The sequence below is a fragment of the Lissotriton helveticus genome, chromosome 11, assembly GCF_964261635.1.
Source record: "Lissotriton helveticus chromosome 11, aLisHel1.1, whole genome shotgun sequence".
Classification (NCBI taxonomy): Eukaryota; Metazoa; Chordata; class Amphibia; order Caudata; family Salamandridae; genus Lissotriton; species Lissotriton helveticus.
In genome coordinates this window covers 828,580,031-828,595,309 of record NC_136072.1, presented here as the reverse complement: position 1 = coordinate 828,595,309, position 15,279 = coordinate 828,580,031, and the positions used below count along the sequence as shown (strand labels likewise).

At 48.0% G+C, this 15,279-nt stretch overlaps 1 protein-coding gene across 12 annotated transcripts in view; it reads right to left on the bottom strand.

The window, feature by feature from the left end:
• Positions 1–15,279, bottom strand: part of KANSL3 (KAT8 regulatory NSL complex subunit 3) — a 517,274-nt gene that overhangs the window by 138,606 nt on the left and 363,389 nt on the right. The gene's annotated exons all lie outside the window — the stretch shown is intronic.

Sequence of the window (15,279 nt, the reverse complement as noted above, 5' to 3'; positions counted from 1 at the left end):
AGGAAAGAAGGGATCAACCATGTGAAGGAAAGGGTACAGAAATAGGGATAAGCACTTAATTACAACAGTAATCCTATGGAAAAAAATTAGATTATCGGTTTGCAGGTAAGCAATCGGTCTGGAGGGTTGAGTTTCTGGGGTTAGAACAAGGGTTCCCCCAGGATCAACGAAGCACTCAAAGAGCACCCTTAGCGGCACTAGGGAGTTAACCTAGGGAGCATGGGGACTGCCGATTGGTGGCTGATATCGGGCAAGTAGAGGGAGCAAAGCTACTATGGTTAAGCTCAGGGAAAAGGGGGATCCTAGTTAGCAAACAAAGTGCATCCACAGCGGCACAGGGCCGGCTGGGTGCTGATTTGGCGTTGGGTGCCCTATTGTTTTCAATGGGAGATCTCCGGTTGGAACAAAGACTGCAGGTTCGGGCTGTGAGGCATCCTGGAGGCAACCACCAGTTGCAGAGGTAAGTTCTGGTGCAGGGGGATGCCTGGACACTGTCGGTTGGGTCACCAAAGGCTGTGGGGCATCGGATGCAGGGGTGTCTTTAGGTGTCGGGTTTCCTTACCAGCACCGGTCAGGGTGATCCTCCAGACAGAGGCTGCAGGCATCTTCGGGAGGCTTGAGGAGGGTCAGGGATCACCAGATCCCAGGTCAGGTTCGATGGGGGACCTCCTCGGGGTGTTGGGCCACTCGAAACTCAGGACGTGGGCGTCAGTTGAAGAGTGGTGCAGACTTGCGGATATGGCCGGAGCCAGAGTCTGGCTTTTGAGCAAGTCCGGTGCTCACGGAGACAAAGTCTTTGTAGGGAAGGCAGGGCAGGTTCTCTGGGTTCGGGAGGGGGGGGAGGGGAGGGGGGGGGGGTTCGGGGGGGATTCTGCTGGAGCAGGTTGAGATCGTGACAGGCCGGTACGGCTGGGGCCAAGGCAGTTGGTGTCTGCCTCTTCTTCCTTCAGCAAGGCTCCTCGGTCCTTCTTCTTCTTCTTTGTCTGAGGAGGCAAGTTTCGGGGTCGCCCCTAAACACAACATTTAGGGGCGTTTCAGGTTGGTACAGTTTGGGACCAATGGGTCCCTTCCTTGGGATGAGTACAGCCCCTATTATGCCACCCTCAAGTGAGAGGTGGGAATACGCCTCTCTCTGGTTGGCTGGGTCCCCCCACCTTCATGTTGGCAGGGACTGAGACTTGTGCTTCGCCTTGCCTCCTTCACCTTCACCACGGAGTTGGCAACGGTGGGCACACCTCTCCTTCTATCTTGGTTTTCATGCTGATTCTCTCTCCCAAAGTGGGGGTTAGAACCAGTTGCTGGTAGCAGCAAAAGGCAGGGTCAGCTAACAAAGGCGGCAAACCATTGAAGCTTCCCCTTCGTGGACCCTGCCCATCCTAGGGAGGCTTGATACCTCTGCCAGCATGTGCTTGTTTCAGGACCCAGAGAGTAGCAGGTTCTCGACCCAGGAGTCCAGAAACATGTCTGGGGGTGCCACTCAGCCAGGACACTAGAGTTGGGTCGTTTTTCAGGGGGGATCTCTAAGATGGCCTCTAAGTGCATTTGGCATTAAATCCAACACTGGCATCAAGGTGCGCTTAATAAGCTGAGATACCAAACATCTCAGTCTTCAGTTAAGCCATCATGGAACTATGGAGTTCTGGGTGCCAAACTCCCAGCCCATGGTCTAAAATGGCTTCACTGCACTTACAATACTTGTGAATGGCACACGTTCTTTAGGGGCCCGGGGCTTATGCCACAATGCCCTCACTTGTGGTATAGTTCACCCTGCCTTAGGGCTGTGAGGCCCGCTAGAGAGGTGACTGACCTATGCCACAGGCAGTGTTTTGGTGGACATGGCACACAGGGATGTGTGTCATGTTGACTTGTAGTTTTAGGGTCTCCCCCTGGCACACAGACTGCACTGGCAGGGTGTATTGGTAAGGGGAAGAGTCTTTAAGGGTGGCAAAATAGATGCTTCAGCCCTCTGAGACTTTCTCTGGCTACAAGGCCTTTGGTGCCCCTGGCACTTTTTATAAGGGACTTCTATGTAGGCCAGAGGAGTGCCAATGTGGGAGCAACTGTACAGTTTTGGGGAGAGAACACATGTCCTGGTTATCTGATTAGCAGGAACCCAGGGCACACTTAGTCAAGAAGCCTCAAACATCAGGCAAAAAGTGGGGGGGCAACCATGCAAAAAGGGGCACTTTCCTACACACCTCTTTCACACTTAATTCTGGCCAAGTACAGGCTGGGTAGTTGCTGGAGATATAATGCAAATTAGCTTCCAGTACCTTTAGGTAGGGCAAATGTTACTGTCTGAAAGTTACATTTCCCATACATTTAATAGAAATCTGACTTCACCATGAGGTTGGATTTGTATTAAATTAAAAAAGTAGGCCATTGAATGGAGTCTGTAGCTGATACAGGTCAAAAGTTATAGATTATGTGAAGTTGTAGCCCGACCAGGGACAACATCGTTTGAGGTAGTCACTGGGGGAACATGCCTTTCTAATTTCACACATGTTCCACTCTTATACATGATAAGCACCTTGACTGTGGCCAGCAAGGTGTGCTTGGGGAATACGTATTTAATATTTAAATTAAGGTTTTCCTACCACTCAAATGGACAAGTTTGACAAGTCTGTGCTGCAGGGTTGAGGCTGCTGCTGTCTGGCTAAACTGGTAAGCCTGGGCCAGGGATTGGCCACTGTTATATTTTCTTGCGCGTGAGTCAGGGTAAAGAGGCTTCTGTAACAGACAAGAATAACAACCTCTTTTCGTTATAATGGTTCCCCTAACCAAGTACCACAAGTTAACGTTACTCCTATACGGGGAGGAGTTATTTAAGTTACACAATTCCTGGTTCTTTAACCCCTACAGCAAGCCAGAGGTTCTCATGGATTTGTACATCCCCAATGGGATATACATGCAAAGGTTTCACACTAGCAGAAATGCTATGTCCCACAATATCAGCAAAGATTTAACACTCAATGGAAAATTAAGGTCCCAAACCTCAATGTCAGAGGCCTGAATTCCCTTGCTAAACGACTAGCTTAATTCACGATACTGTACGATTCAGAAAGTTATAATACCTTCTTCAACAGACCCTCCTTAGAAGAGACTGGGGTCGATTAAAGTTGAAGTAGTTCACTAGACAATATTTCTCCTCCAGCACCAGCAGGTATGGGCATAGTGCTTGTCGACAAATTCAAGGGTGTGAGAAAATGGGGTTCGGTTGCAGTACCCCCACCCACACATTTTTTGCGTGCCTTTTGATAAAATTTGACTATGGAGTACTGAGTCCCTGCTGTTCAGGTTCCCGGTACCAGTGTTCTTTCCTTAAAATTGACCCACAATTGGCAACTTTAGGCCCTAGTAAGTGGTACTTGGGTGCCTAGGGCATGGGAACTGAAGAGGGTCCCCTAGGGAGCCCTCATCTAGGCCATGGAGACTGCCACTGCAGCACGCAAGGCCTGGAGCAGACAAAACAACAAAGTTGACATGGCACACCGCCTGTGTGCCTTGCCAGCTAGCACTGCTTAAGATATAGGTAAGTCACCCCTCTAGCATGTCTTACCAGCCCTAAGGGACGGTGAACTATATCACAGGTGTGGGTATATCTGCATGAGCAGATATGCCCATCAATATTAGGGTCTATCCCTTAATATTTTAAGTGCCAGGGAAGCCATAGAAAGTTCCTGGGCTAGAAACTCAACAACTCGAGTTCCACAGCACCATGAAGGATTCACTGAACACAGGAGTGTTTGGTACCAAACTGCCTCTCTCAATAAACCCACATTGATGCTAGTGTGGGATTTATTGAACCATGTACTCAGAGGACACCTTAGAGTTGCCCCATGAAATCCTACCAACCCTGGTGTGGCCACAGACTGGCTACTGCCAGCCTGCCACCACCAGACATGTTTCTGGAACCCTGGGTCAAGAGCCTCTGCTTTCTGGAACCAGAAACAAAGAACAATCTGGGCAAGATGTTACACTTCCACCCCCAGGATGGGCACAGGGCTCGAGCTGAAAGCTTCAAAGGCTGCTGCTTTTGTAATGCACCCCCCCAGCCTCTGCTGCTAGCAGCAAATGGCAACCCCCGGTTTACACCCCTACTTTGGGTGGGATAACTGGTAGGAAAGGTGGGAAGAATAGGTGTGCATACCTCTGCCAACTCCACCCCTACGGTGAAGGAGGAAAGGTGAAGTACACCGTTCAGTCCCTGCCATCTTGAAGCTGGGGGGACCCCTCCAAATAGGGCTAGGACTATGCCCCCTTCCACAGGAGGGTGGCATAAATGAGGGTTTAGCCACCCCAGAGAAGGTGCCCATTGGCCCTCCCTACTACTCCCCTCATACATCCCTAAATTTAGTATTAAGGTGGCTCCCTCAGACCTGGAAACTAGTTCCTGCCGACCTAAGAAAGACAAAGAAGAAGTCATGCACTGAAGCCTGAAGATGAGTACTGGCTTTGCCCCAGCCCAACCCACCTGTCTCCAGCTTCAAAGACCCGGCAAAGAAGACAACACCTGTCATGCAGCCAGCGACCTCCAGAACCCGAGGAGGACTGCCTGACTTCTGATAAAGACCAGAACTCCAGAGGACAGCGGCTCTGTCCCCAACAATCTACACAAAGGACTGCGTTAACCTCCGGACCAGCGAGTCCTGCCCACTCTGCACCCGATGCCTCTGGTCCGTGTCCAGGTGGCCCACCAATCCAGAACAGGCTCCCCAGCAATATTGACCTCAAGTCCAGCATTGGCTGACCCCTTCTAGACTCCACAACGACACCTGCAGACTGAATCCAGAGGCTTCCCCCTACCGCAACTGGCTCTGGTAAGACAAATCTGATGTCAAAGGACACCTCTACACCTGAAGCCCCTGGGCCTTGGGGATCTCAACCATTGGTGTCCCTATGACCCACAGCCTCTCCACTTACCTATGCTGTCTCTGCCGACCTCCGAGCATTCTTCAGTTCGCCGCCTGCAGCCTGTTTGTCCACCTAAGTTTCTTCATTGAAAAGCATTGGACACCCGACGCTGTATTTGCACCCAGCACCCAGCCCCTCCTGTTAGTGGTTTATGTTTGGTGCTGCCTTGTGTCCCCTCCCGCTGTGCTTGCTATAACCACCAAAGCTTGGCCCCTGCAACCAATTTACTTGCCTCCTAGCAGCGTGGCTCCAAGCACCCCCAGTCTCCATTGAAACACATTGGGCCCATCAAAGAATTGGACTTCTGCACCTAGCCGCCACTGTGCCGCTGGTGGTGCAGACTTTGAGCTTACCTGTACCTAACCCTCTGCTAATCTTAAACCCTGAAGACTTGAACTGTAAGTTGGGTACTTACCCATGAAACCACATTGTTGTTTTCCTCCATAGGATAACCCTGAACTGTTTCGACGTTTGAAAGACTGAAGTATTTTTCCTGAAAAACATACTTACCTTTTTGTGAAGATGTTGGTCTTAAAACGCATACAAAGCTAATTTTTTATAAAATTGGTATACATATCCTTCTGGAGGGGTTTATTTATTGATTACTATGTGCACTACAAATGTCTTTGTTAGGCCGAAGGCTGCTCACCCATACTACTACAAATGGAGCCCTTAGGGTTTACACTTCTGGGGGAATCTCTGTGGTATACCATGAACAGAGTCAGCTTCTTGATTGATTGAGTCAGATTCCTACAAAGGGGCTATTGCTAAACAATGTTTGAAGATTTCAGGCAGAGACCCATCTTGACAGATTTCCATAAACGGCCACAAACTCACCCTAGCTACAATATATGCCCTCAATGCCTCCCTAGAGAAGTTGCTGCGCGAGGCCCTTCCACTAGTAATGACCTTCTCATATAGAGATATACTTGTGGGAGGAAATGAGGCACTAGTCATGTCCGTTGACATTGAGAAGGCTTTTGACAGTCTAGATTGGTCCTATTTGTATACAGTGATGGAACGGATAGGCCTGGGCCCAGGGTTTATAACCAGGATACGACTGCTGTACTCTGGCCCACAGCTCAGGCTAAGACCGGGGGAGTTATTTCTTGGGCATACCGGGTAGAGCGGGCCCCCGGAAGGGTTGCCCACTGTTCCCACTGTTGTTTGCCATTGCGGTGGAGCCTTTGGCGAGTGCGGCACAGATGGGCATTTTATATGCAGGGTGACAAGTCGTGGTAAAGTGCATCACATTGCATTGTACGTGGATATGTTGCTCTTTCATAGAGGAAGGTGCTAGAATCCTGAAAGGGCAATGCAACTCCTTCATCCATTTAGGAACCAAGGATAACTGGCAAAAGGCTTGTTTGTTTTCGATCTATCCAGGTCTTGATGCTCCCTCAAGCTTTCATGAGGTGACGTGGGAGCCCGCCAAGTTTAAATACCTGGGTGTCAGTGTGTAAAGAACAGTGGTTAACCTGATGGAGGGCAACACTGGGGTGTCAGTGACAGTGCTGCGAGCTTCTGGAAGACTTCTTAACTGTTGGTGACTGGGAGAGTGGCGATTTCCAAAGTGTTGGTGCTGCTCTGGGTCCTATATTTGTTTAGTGGCCTGCCGGTTATCGTCCCCAGGATGGCCTTTGATAAATTGGACTCCCTCCTCACTGATCTCATCTGGTCCGCTGGTAGATGTTGGGTGCCGATTACAAAGCTGCAACTATCTGTGACTGAGGTGTGGGGGCCTGACTGCCCCAGATCGCGAGTCCTACTATTTAGCGGTACAGATCCACTAGGTGGTGCGTGGGCAAAATGCAGGAGGAGGGGGTGGCTCGGGATGTTCATGAGACCCCTCATTGGCGGTGGCTTGCCCAATTGCTCCTGGAACCCCTATTGTGTAAAGGCAATGCCGGGCGACTTATGGGGAGTGGGCAAATACTGCTGGCCCTGCTGGTTGTAAAAACAAATAAGGTACAGAGCCTCTACCCACCAGATTTGCCATCGCGGTGGCTGCCCACACTTAACCTGCTGCATCACTGCCGCAGACTAGACACATGGGTGGAGCGAATTGTAGCGCTGTACACAAGTGTTGATTTCCTTTGCCTAGTTGCAGGCCAACTTGGACGTTAATGTGGATCACTTCTTGGTGTCCGAAGCTCTAGTAGCGGCTTTGAAGTGGCGCTGGCCGGGAGAACTGGTCGTACCCAAGACACATCTGGGTTTCTATTTTATCTGTACCTATTCGGGAGAGGACAACCTTGTCTCAAGGTCTGGTAGTGGCCCTAAAAGACGCGTGGGAGACAGACATGGGGACGCCCATTGCAGAGAAGGTACTGGAGCATATGCCGAAAGTATCTAGGAATGCGAGGTTCAAATTGATTAGTCTCTACATCTTACATAGGGCATACCTCACACTGGAAAGAATTGATAGATTCTTCCTGTATGCCCAGGCTGCGTGTCCTAGGTGTGGATCCTTTGGGGCAGGGATGCTACATATGGTGTTGGCCTGCCCCCGGCTCGCAGCATACTGGGGAGCTGTGGTTACTCTTCGCAATGATACCAGCGATCGTAGTATTTACTTGTCACCACTGGAATGTCAGCTGGGACTTTTCCTGCACCTGGATAGTTCAAGGTGACGTCCACATTTATAGACCTAGGCCTTATCCTAGCAAGGAGACAGATTACCCTCTGCAACACGGGGTCCACAATCGCAGAGTGGACCAGGGAACTAACTCGGTAGAAGGAATAAAATAGCATTGTTCTCCTTGGAGAAGTAACGCAGGGCCAGGGTTCCATGGAGATGGCTAGAGCATGGTAGGGTCTCAGAGGAACGTTCAGACAGGGGATGATACCTCACACAGTGAATTAGTCCTGAGAGAGGGTGAGATTATGGTTTTATCACAGGCACCTGCACAGTTATGGTTTTGTATGATGATCGGCTACTTCCCCGGGTCCCCTGCCATGAAAGCCTGTGCCTGTTTTCCTTCACTCTGGTTACAGCAAACCACAGTAGGGACCTATGGAGCAGAAGGAACAAGCGAGCACCCTGTTTTGACCTCTGCCTGCACTTTCACTTACTTGAACAGCAAACCGGGCAGTATAGAATACAGTAGGGTGGATGGAGGGTAGGGGGTAGTTTGGAGGGAGGGGTAGTTGTTATTGGCAGTGTAACTAGGGCGTTAGCCCTTAGCTGGGAGGGGGGGGGGGGGGGAGGTAACTTTAGGGGACGTCTTTAGTCTGTGTTCACCAATACTTTACCTGTTGTTGGATGATTGTGACCTCCCAAGCTACCTCTATTGATGTGCAGTATTGTTTTGGAAAATTGTCAATAAAATTTGTCTACCAAAAACAAACACAAAAACTTATGGAAGGAAACTTCAATAACGGAATTGACCCAGTTTTAGAAAGGTCAGCCCAGATGTCGAGTCAGCCGAGGCACTCTCCCAGAATGGGGTCAAGTGGTAATCAGATCTAGGCTTAGAAGACATTTGGCGCTCCTTATATTCCCCCACTAGAGACTAACCCGGCTCTACCTCCCTCCCTCTCAATCTCAGATCCGAACCCAACCTCCTCACCTTCCGAAAAACTCTCAAAACCTGGTTATTCAGCAAAACCTCTGTTTAAAACCAAACCTAGCCTCCCTCTTCCTACCCCTCCGGATTAGCTCAATTTTTCTACAGCGCTGGGACGCCCCTGGGTAGCCATCGCGCTCTACAAATCCTCATTCCATTCCATTCCATTCCATTCCAAGAGACCTACACAAGAATGGATTTCTTCCTGGGTTTACCAGTATTTTGAGCCGCAACTACACTAACAGAAAGGAAAATGCTACTTACCCAGTATGCATCTGTTCTTGGCATATAGAGCTGTAGAGTCATATGCTGTGCATAGATCGCCATCTAGTGTTGGGTCCGGGTGTTTGCACTTTGTTTTTCTTTAAAGAAGTCTTTCCAGTCACGAGGTAGGTGACTCCTCCTTTCAGTGATAGTGCGCATGGGCATCGACTCCATTATTATATTGTTTTCTCGCTGAGGGTTATAATGGAGTTGGTAAGAGTAGTAAAAGGAGATGTCCATGAATGCATGCATCTAAGTAAGATGTTACTGCAACAGGTATAGGTACCCAGGGAGGCAGGTAGGCACATATGACTTCAGCTCTATATGCAAAGAACAGATGCATACTGGGTAAGTAGCATTTTCCTTTCTGTTAGTGTAGTTGCGGCTCATTTTCCATTCGATGCATATGTGCTGTAGATCATATGCTGTGCATAGACCAAATAGCAGTTATCTCCCAAAGCAGTGACTAAACTGTTTCTGATGCAGTGGTTTGAAATAGTGTATGTAAAGCTGCCCGGCCCACTCTAGCTTGCTGTCTTGCTAACACATCTACACAATAGTGTTTTGTGAATGTGTGAGGTGTAGACCATGTTGCAGCTTTGCATATGTCATCTATGGGTATATTTCCTAAGAATGCCATGGAAGCCCCTAGTTTGCGTGTAGAGTGTGCTCTAGGGGGAACTGTTAACGTTCGTTTCGCTTTTGCAAAGCATATTTGAATGCACTGGACTATCCACCTTGCAATACCTGATTTTGATATGGGATTGCCCTTGTGTGGTGGAACAAAAGCGAAAAAAAGTTGATTTATGTTAAGGAAAGGTTTTGTCCTTTCTATGTAATAAAGCAATGCTCTACTCACATCTAATGTGTGTAGGGCAAGTTCTGCTACTGAATCTGGTTGAGGGAAGAACACAGGTAACTCAACAGATTGATTGATATGAAAAGCAGAAATTACTTTAGGAAGGAATTTGGTATTAGTCCGAATAACCACTTTATTTTGGTGCATTTGTAAAAAGGTTTCTTCTATAGTTAAAGCCTGAAGCATACCCACTATTCTGAGTGATGCAATAGCAACGAGGAAAGCAACTTTCCATGTGAGAAATTGCAGTTCACATTTGTGCAATGGCTCAAAGGGTGGACCCATTAGTCTGTTGAGAACAATGTTGAGATTCCACACTGGAGCAGGACGTCTCGGGGGAACGACTCGAGTCCCTCCTTAAAGGGTTTGCTAACAGGTACTCTAAAAAGAGATAGATGTTGTCTATTCTGGAGGTATGCAGCTATATATTGGAGCCAGATGTAAACGTATGGAAGTGTACGCTAAATTGGAACCATGTAAATGTAAAAAATAACATAATGTTTTGTACAGAAGCATAAAGTGGATTGATGTGGTTGTTATTACAGTATATCACAAACAGCTTCCACTTTGCTGCATAGCAGGCTCTTGTGGTAGGACATCTAGCCTCTTTGATAATATTCATGCATTCTGGTGGTAGATTGATTTAGCCAAACTCTAAGACTTCAGGAGGCAGATCGCCAGTGTGAGTTGACTGGCGTCTGGATGTCTTATTTCTCCATGGCTCTGTGTGAGGAGATTGGGTGTAAGAAGTAGTTTTTGGTGAGGAACTACAGAGTTTCAAGAGGGTTGTGAACCAATCAGTTAATCAATCAATGGGTTTATAAAGTGCGCTACTCACCTGTGAGTATCTCAAGGTACGGGGGGGGGGGGGGGGGGGGGGCTCAAGGTACTGGGGATGGACAGCTCAGGATCCGTCGAACAGCCAGGTCTGACGTACCCATGTGGGAGCAACTAGGATTAGTGTCAGGGACGCTTGTTTGAGTTTCAGAACCACTTATGGAATGAGTGGGAGAGGTGGAAAAGAGTAAGCAAATATCCCTGACCAATTCATCCATAGTGCATTGTCTTTGGACAATGGGTATGGATACCTGGACGCGAAGTTTGGGCATTTTGCATTTAGATGTGTGGCAAACAGGTCTGTCTGTGGGAATCCTCACATTTGGAAGAATGGCAGGAGAACTTGAGGGTGTATTTCCCATTCGTGGATTTGCTGTGTCTGACGACTGAGCACTTCTGCCAAATGATTGCCTACTCCTGGAAGGTGTTCTGCTAGGAGATATATTTTGTGATGTATGGCCCATTTCCAGACGGTCTGTGCTAGCTGTGACAGCTGGAGAGTGTGTGTCCCTCCCTGTTTTTGTATGTAGTACATGGCTGTCATGTTGTCTGTACGAATTAGGACAGTCGTGGAGCAATAGCACAGTTTTTTGTGTGTGGCGTAGAGAGCTGTTGAGCGAGCTGGCCTTTATGAGCCAGTCGTGTCAGGATGGGAAGACATGAATATGTTGTCTTCTTAGATGGGCTGCAACTACTGCCAAGCATTTTGTGAAAACCCTGGGTGCGGTTGTTACGCCGAATGGGAGGACTTTGAATCGATAGTGCTGACCTGCTACCACAAACCTGAGGTATTTGCGGTGCGCAGGGTGTATTGGAATATGAAAGTAAGCATCCTTAAAATCCAGAGTGGAGAGAAAGTCGCCGTGCTGAAGAAGGAGAAGCACTTGTTTGGAGTGTTACTATATGAAAATGGTCCAACTGAATGTATAGATTTAGCTCTCTGAGGTCTAATTTAGGCCTTAGATGTAAGAAACTGGCTCTATATAGACTGCACCAAAGTGAGGTACAGTGTGTATAGAGTTCAAGAGTCCCCAGAGGTAGGCAGAGGTTAAAGTTAGATAGATCTTTACTCTGTAAAGTGGTAGCTTGGTCGAACAGTAAGGCAGTATCAGTGGACAATGTTAAGCATTTGATCTACCCACTCAGTCAGCAAATGAATTCGCACACTCAAGAACTGGACTCTAGGCCAATTGTTTTTGTATAAAAAATATACGGGTACAGGTAAGCATGAAATACTTTTCAGCAATAAGTTACTGGATACAGAACAGTTTGAAAATGCAATAGGAATTGTATTTAGTTTGATTTACAGGGGGCAGTAGTATGCAACACTTAGCAAAAACAGTACATTGGAATGAATAGACTTTTTCAATAAATTGCACTTGTACTTTTACGTTACTTTTTCCAACTCAGTGCTGGATGCCTAGATTCAGCACTGGGACCAGGGCCGGACTGGCTACCGGGCATTTTAGCATTCTGCAGATCTGGGGGCCGATTTAGTTGATGGGGACCTGCGTGTGCAAAACGAAATTCGTTTTGCATTGTTGATTTCGAAGCACACGCAGGTCTCCATCTACGAAATTAGCCCCCACCACAGTGACATCAGCCCCCAGCTCTGCAGAATGCTAAAATGCCCGGTAGCCAGTCCGGCCCTGACTGGGACATTTCCTGTAAAAACAGGTGAGTAAATACGTTTTTGTTATTTGTACGATTTTTAAAGAATATCTTTAGTTTTCCAAACTCCACAATTGTCAATGTTATCCTATGGAGGGAAAGCAAGTTATCAGTTTGTAGGTAAGTAAACAACTGTGGGAGTTACAGTTCAGGGGTTAGACTCAGGGGTCTCCCAGGGTCAGTGATGCACTGTGATTGCACCCTCAGCGGCACTAGGGCGGACGGGTGCAGAGTGTTGAGGCCCAATGTTATCCTATAGAGGATAGGGAGTCTCTGTTTGATGGCTGCTGGCAAGCAGGCCACAAGGTTGTGGGAGCAAAGCTCCTGGGTTTTAGCTCAGGGCAAGTTGGGGACCAAAGTAGCACCAAAGGTGCACCCTCAGCTGCACTAGGGTGGCCGGGTGCAGGGTGCTATTTTGAGGTTGGGTGCCCTGTTTCCAATGGAGAACCTCCGGGACAAAGAAACACTTCAGGCTTGGGGACGAGGATCTTCCAGGTGTGACCACCCCTTCGAGGGGTAAGTTGGGATGTTGAGGGTTGGTTATGCACCCTTGGTTTGGGCACACAAGGCCGTGGGGGTCGGCGGATCTCGGGTCAGGATCGCCAGGGGTACCTCCTTGTGGTGTTTTCCCACTCGAGCTCGGGCTGGGTTCGGCGGGCGCAGAGTGGGCTGGATTTGCGGTTTCTGACTGGCACCAGAAGCTGCAGTTTAAACACGTCAGGTGTTCACGGAAGAACAGTCTGGAAAGTGAAGGCAGGCAGGTCCTCCGGGGTTTGTGAGGTTGCTGGACACGCCGGGGTTTTCGCAGGAGCAGATTCTAGGGGAGACAGGCCTGTAGGGCTGGGGCCAAGTCAGTGGGCATCGTCCCCCTGTCAGTCCTGCACGGCTTTTCGTCCTTCTTCTTATCTTCTTTTCTTGTTGTTTCTGGATCTCAGGAAAGAAGGTTCAGGTTGCCCCTACATACTAAATTTAGTGGTGTTACAGGTAGGTTGAGGGCAGGAACCAATGGGTGCCTTCCCTAGGGCACCCAGCTAGAGGGGTGACTGATATATGCCGGGCAGTGGTTTGTGGGCATGGCACACAGGGATATGAGCCATGTCGACTCTTCACTTTGTTCTGCACCAAGACAAGCAGTCTGCAAAGGCAGTGTGTAAGTGTCAGGGTACAGGGCCTCTAAGGGTGGCACAATAAGTGCTGCAGCCCTAAGAGGCCTTCTCTGGTCACAGGGCCCTAGGTACCTGTGGTACCATTTACCAGGGGCTGACATGTGACCAGAGATGCCAATTGGGTTTAGGCTTCAATGCAGTTTTTAGGGAAGGAACATAGGCCCTGGGTACCTGATTAGCAGGAGCCCATGGCACACTCAGTCAAAGAACATCAGCAATTCAGCAAAAAGTGGGAGCATACCATGCAAGAAAGACTGCACACTTGGTACAGACACCCTGCCACCATGGGTGCACGTTAAATCGTGGAGCAGGGTTCCAGCACGGTAAGTATAAGGAAGAAAAAGGTACCAAAGCACACAGACAAGTCCTGACAGGTCTCTTAAGACAATTAAATGTCGACAGTAAAAGTCAATAGAGTGCTTTTCATATAGATATTCTCGACTTTTAGTCTTCTTCATGTTTCAGTCAATATATCTCCAAATAGGCAGCAGATACGTGTTTCGTCTACAAGACTTTTTCAAGGCTGTTTAAGACTGAATTTCTATGTCCGTGTAGTAAGTAGATCATAGTCAAGTAAGAGCATCTCCCTTGTGGACTTTAACACTGCCACAAACTATGGCAGCTGAGGCTTATTACGGCCTGCATAGCTCCAAGATTACCAGCATTGGTGCACAGTGAGGAAAGACTTGAAACTCACACCTTAAGAGGCATATTCTGACCTCCTGTACTAACAGGAAATTACTTCTAGGGTCATTGAGTAACTTGTGAAAATCATCCTTGGGGTGGTCTTGTCGAAGGAGCTGTCATTGCTAACAAGGGTTTGGTCATTGATATGGTCATAGTCAACAGAGATGTCTTCATGGTTGGCGATGGTACCTGAACCACAAGTCACAAAAGGAGTGCCACAGATTATGTTGATTGTGGCTTTTTCTTCATCGTGGATGAGGATGACTTGAGATGTCACTAGTGAGGTCAGCAGTTCTGTTACAGAGTAAAGGGAGCTGGATTTTCGCGGAGTCTTTTGTGCAAACTGGTGTTCACCCTTTCTAGAGTGTTGTATGAGGAAACTCCAGGTTTCCTTTTTTGCGCAGCCTTGGTGGAAGTGCTCAGTGGAACACTTTTCATCGAGCCTTCCCACAATGAGGACGCAGCTCCCTTAGAAGGTCAGTAATTTTTTTCCTCCAATAAATATAGCACAAACCTCCTCTTTCTATCCTTCAGAGTCCTGGAAGGAAAGGTTTTTACAAATGTTGGAACATGAATCCCTGTGCATCGCATAAAAGCAATGAATATATTGCTCATGTGGGTCACCAGTATAGATCTTTTGCTAGCCAGAGGTAGAGTAGGATTTGAAAAGATAGGTTTGTCTCTATCAGTCACGATGACAGTTGGTAACAGACAAGAGGTCTCCTTGGCCCAGAAAGCAGAGCTTTTCCACAAAATTACCAATCATAACAAACAATACACTAAAAACAGAAGACATGGCTGGTTGAATTCCTGGGTAGACCAAGAAAGTTACAGGATAAGATCACTGAGAGGTCAGCGTACAGCTTTACTCAGGGGCAAACACACACAACAGGCAGTAGGAATCAAGAGCTATGGTGGCCACTATGAGGTTGGAGAGCTTAGCACTTACTGCACCGAACACAGTTTTTGACACCTATGCCTATTTTAACACTTTTTTACTACGACTATTTAAAGTTAACAGGGACACCCAGCCTGACGAAAGGGAATGACTCAGGCATATATGAAAGATCTAATGCTGGAGTAGTAAAAAGGTAACAACAAAATCGCTAAGCAAACATAAGTGCATTTGACTGCTAGAAATGGCTCTCAGGGCACCCAAGTGTCCTGGGGATAGAAAATCAAAGTGAATGAAAGGGTCTATCAAGTAAGCACCATGAATGTACTAGGGTGTCGTCAAGCCACAGACAAATACAATATGAGCCATAAGAGGCAGCCTCCTGGTGCAGCAAGAGTGCCTGTAATAGATCTTCTC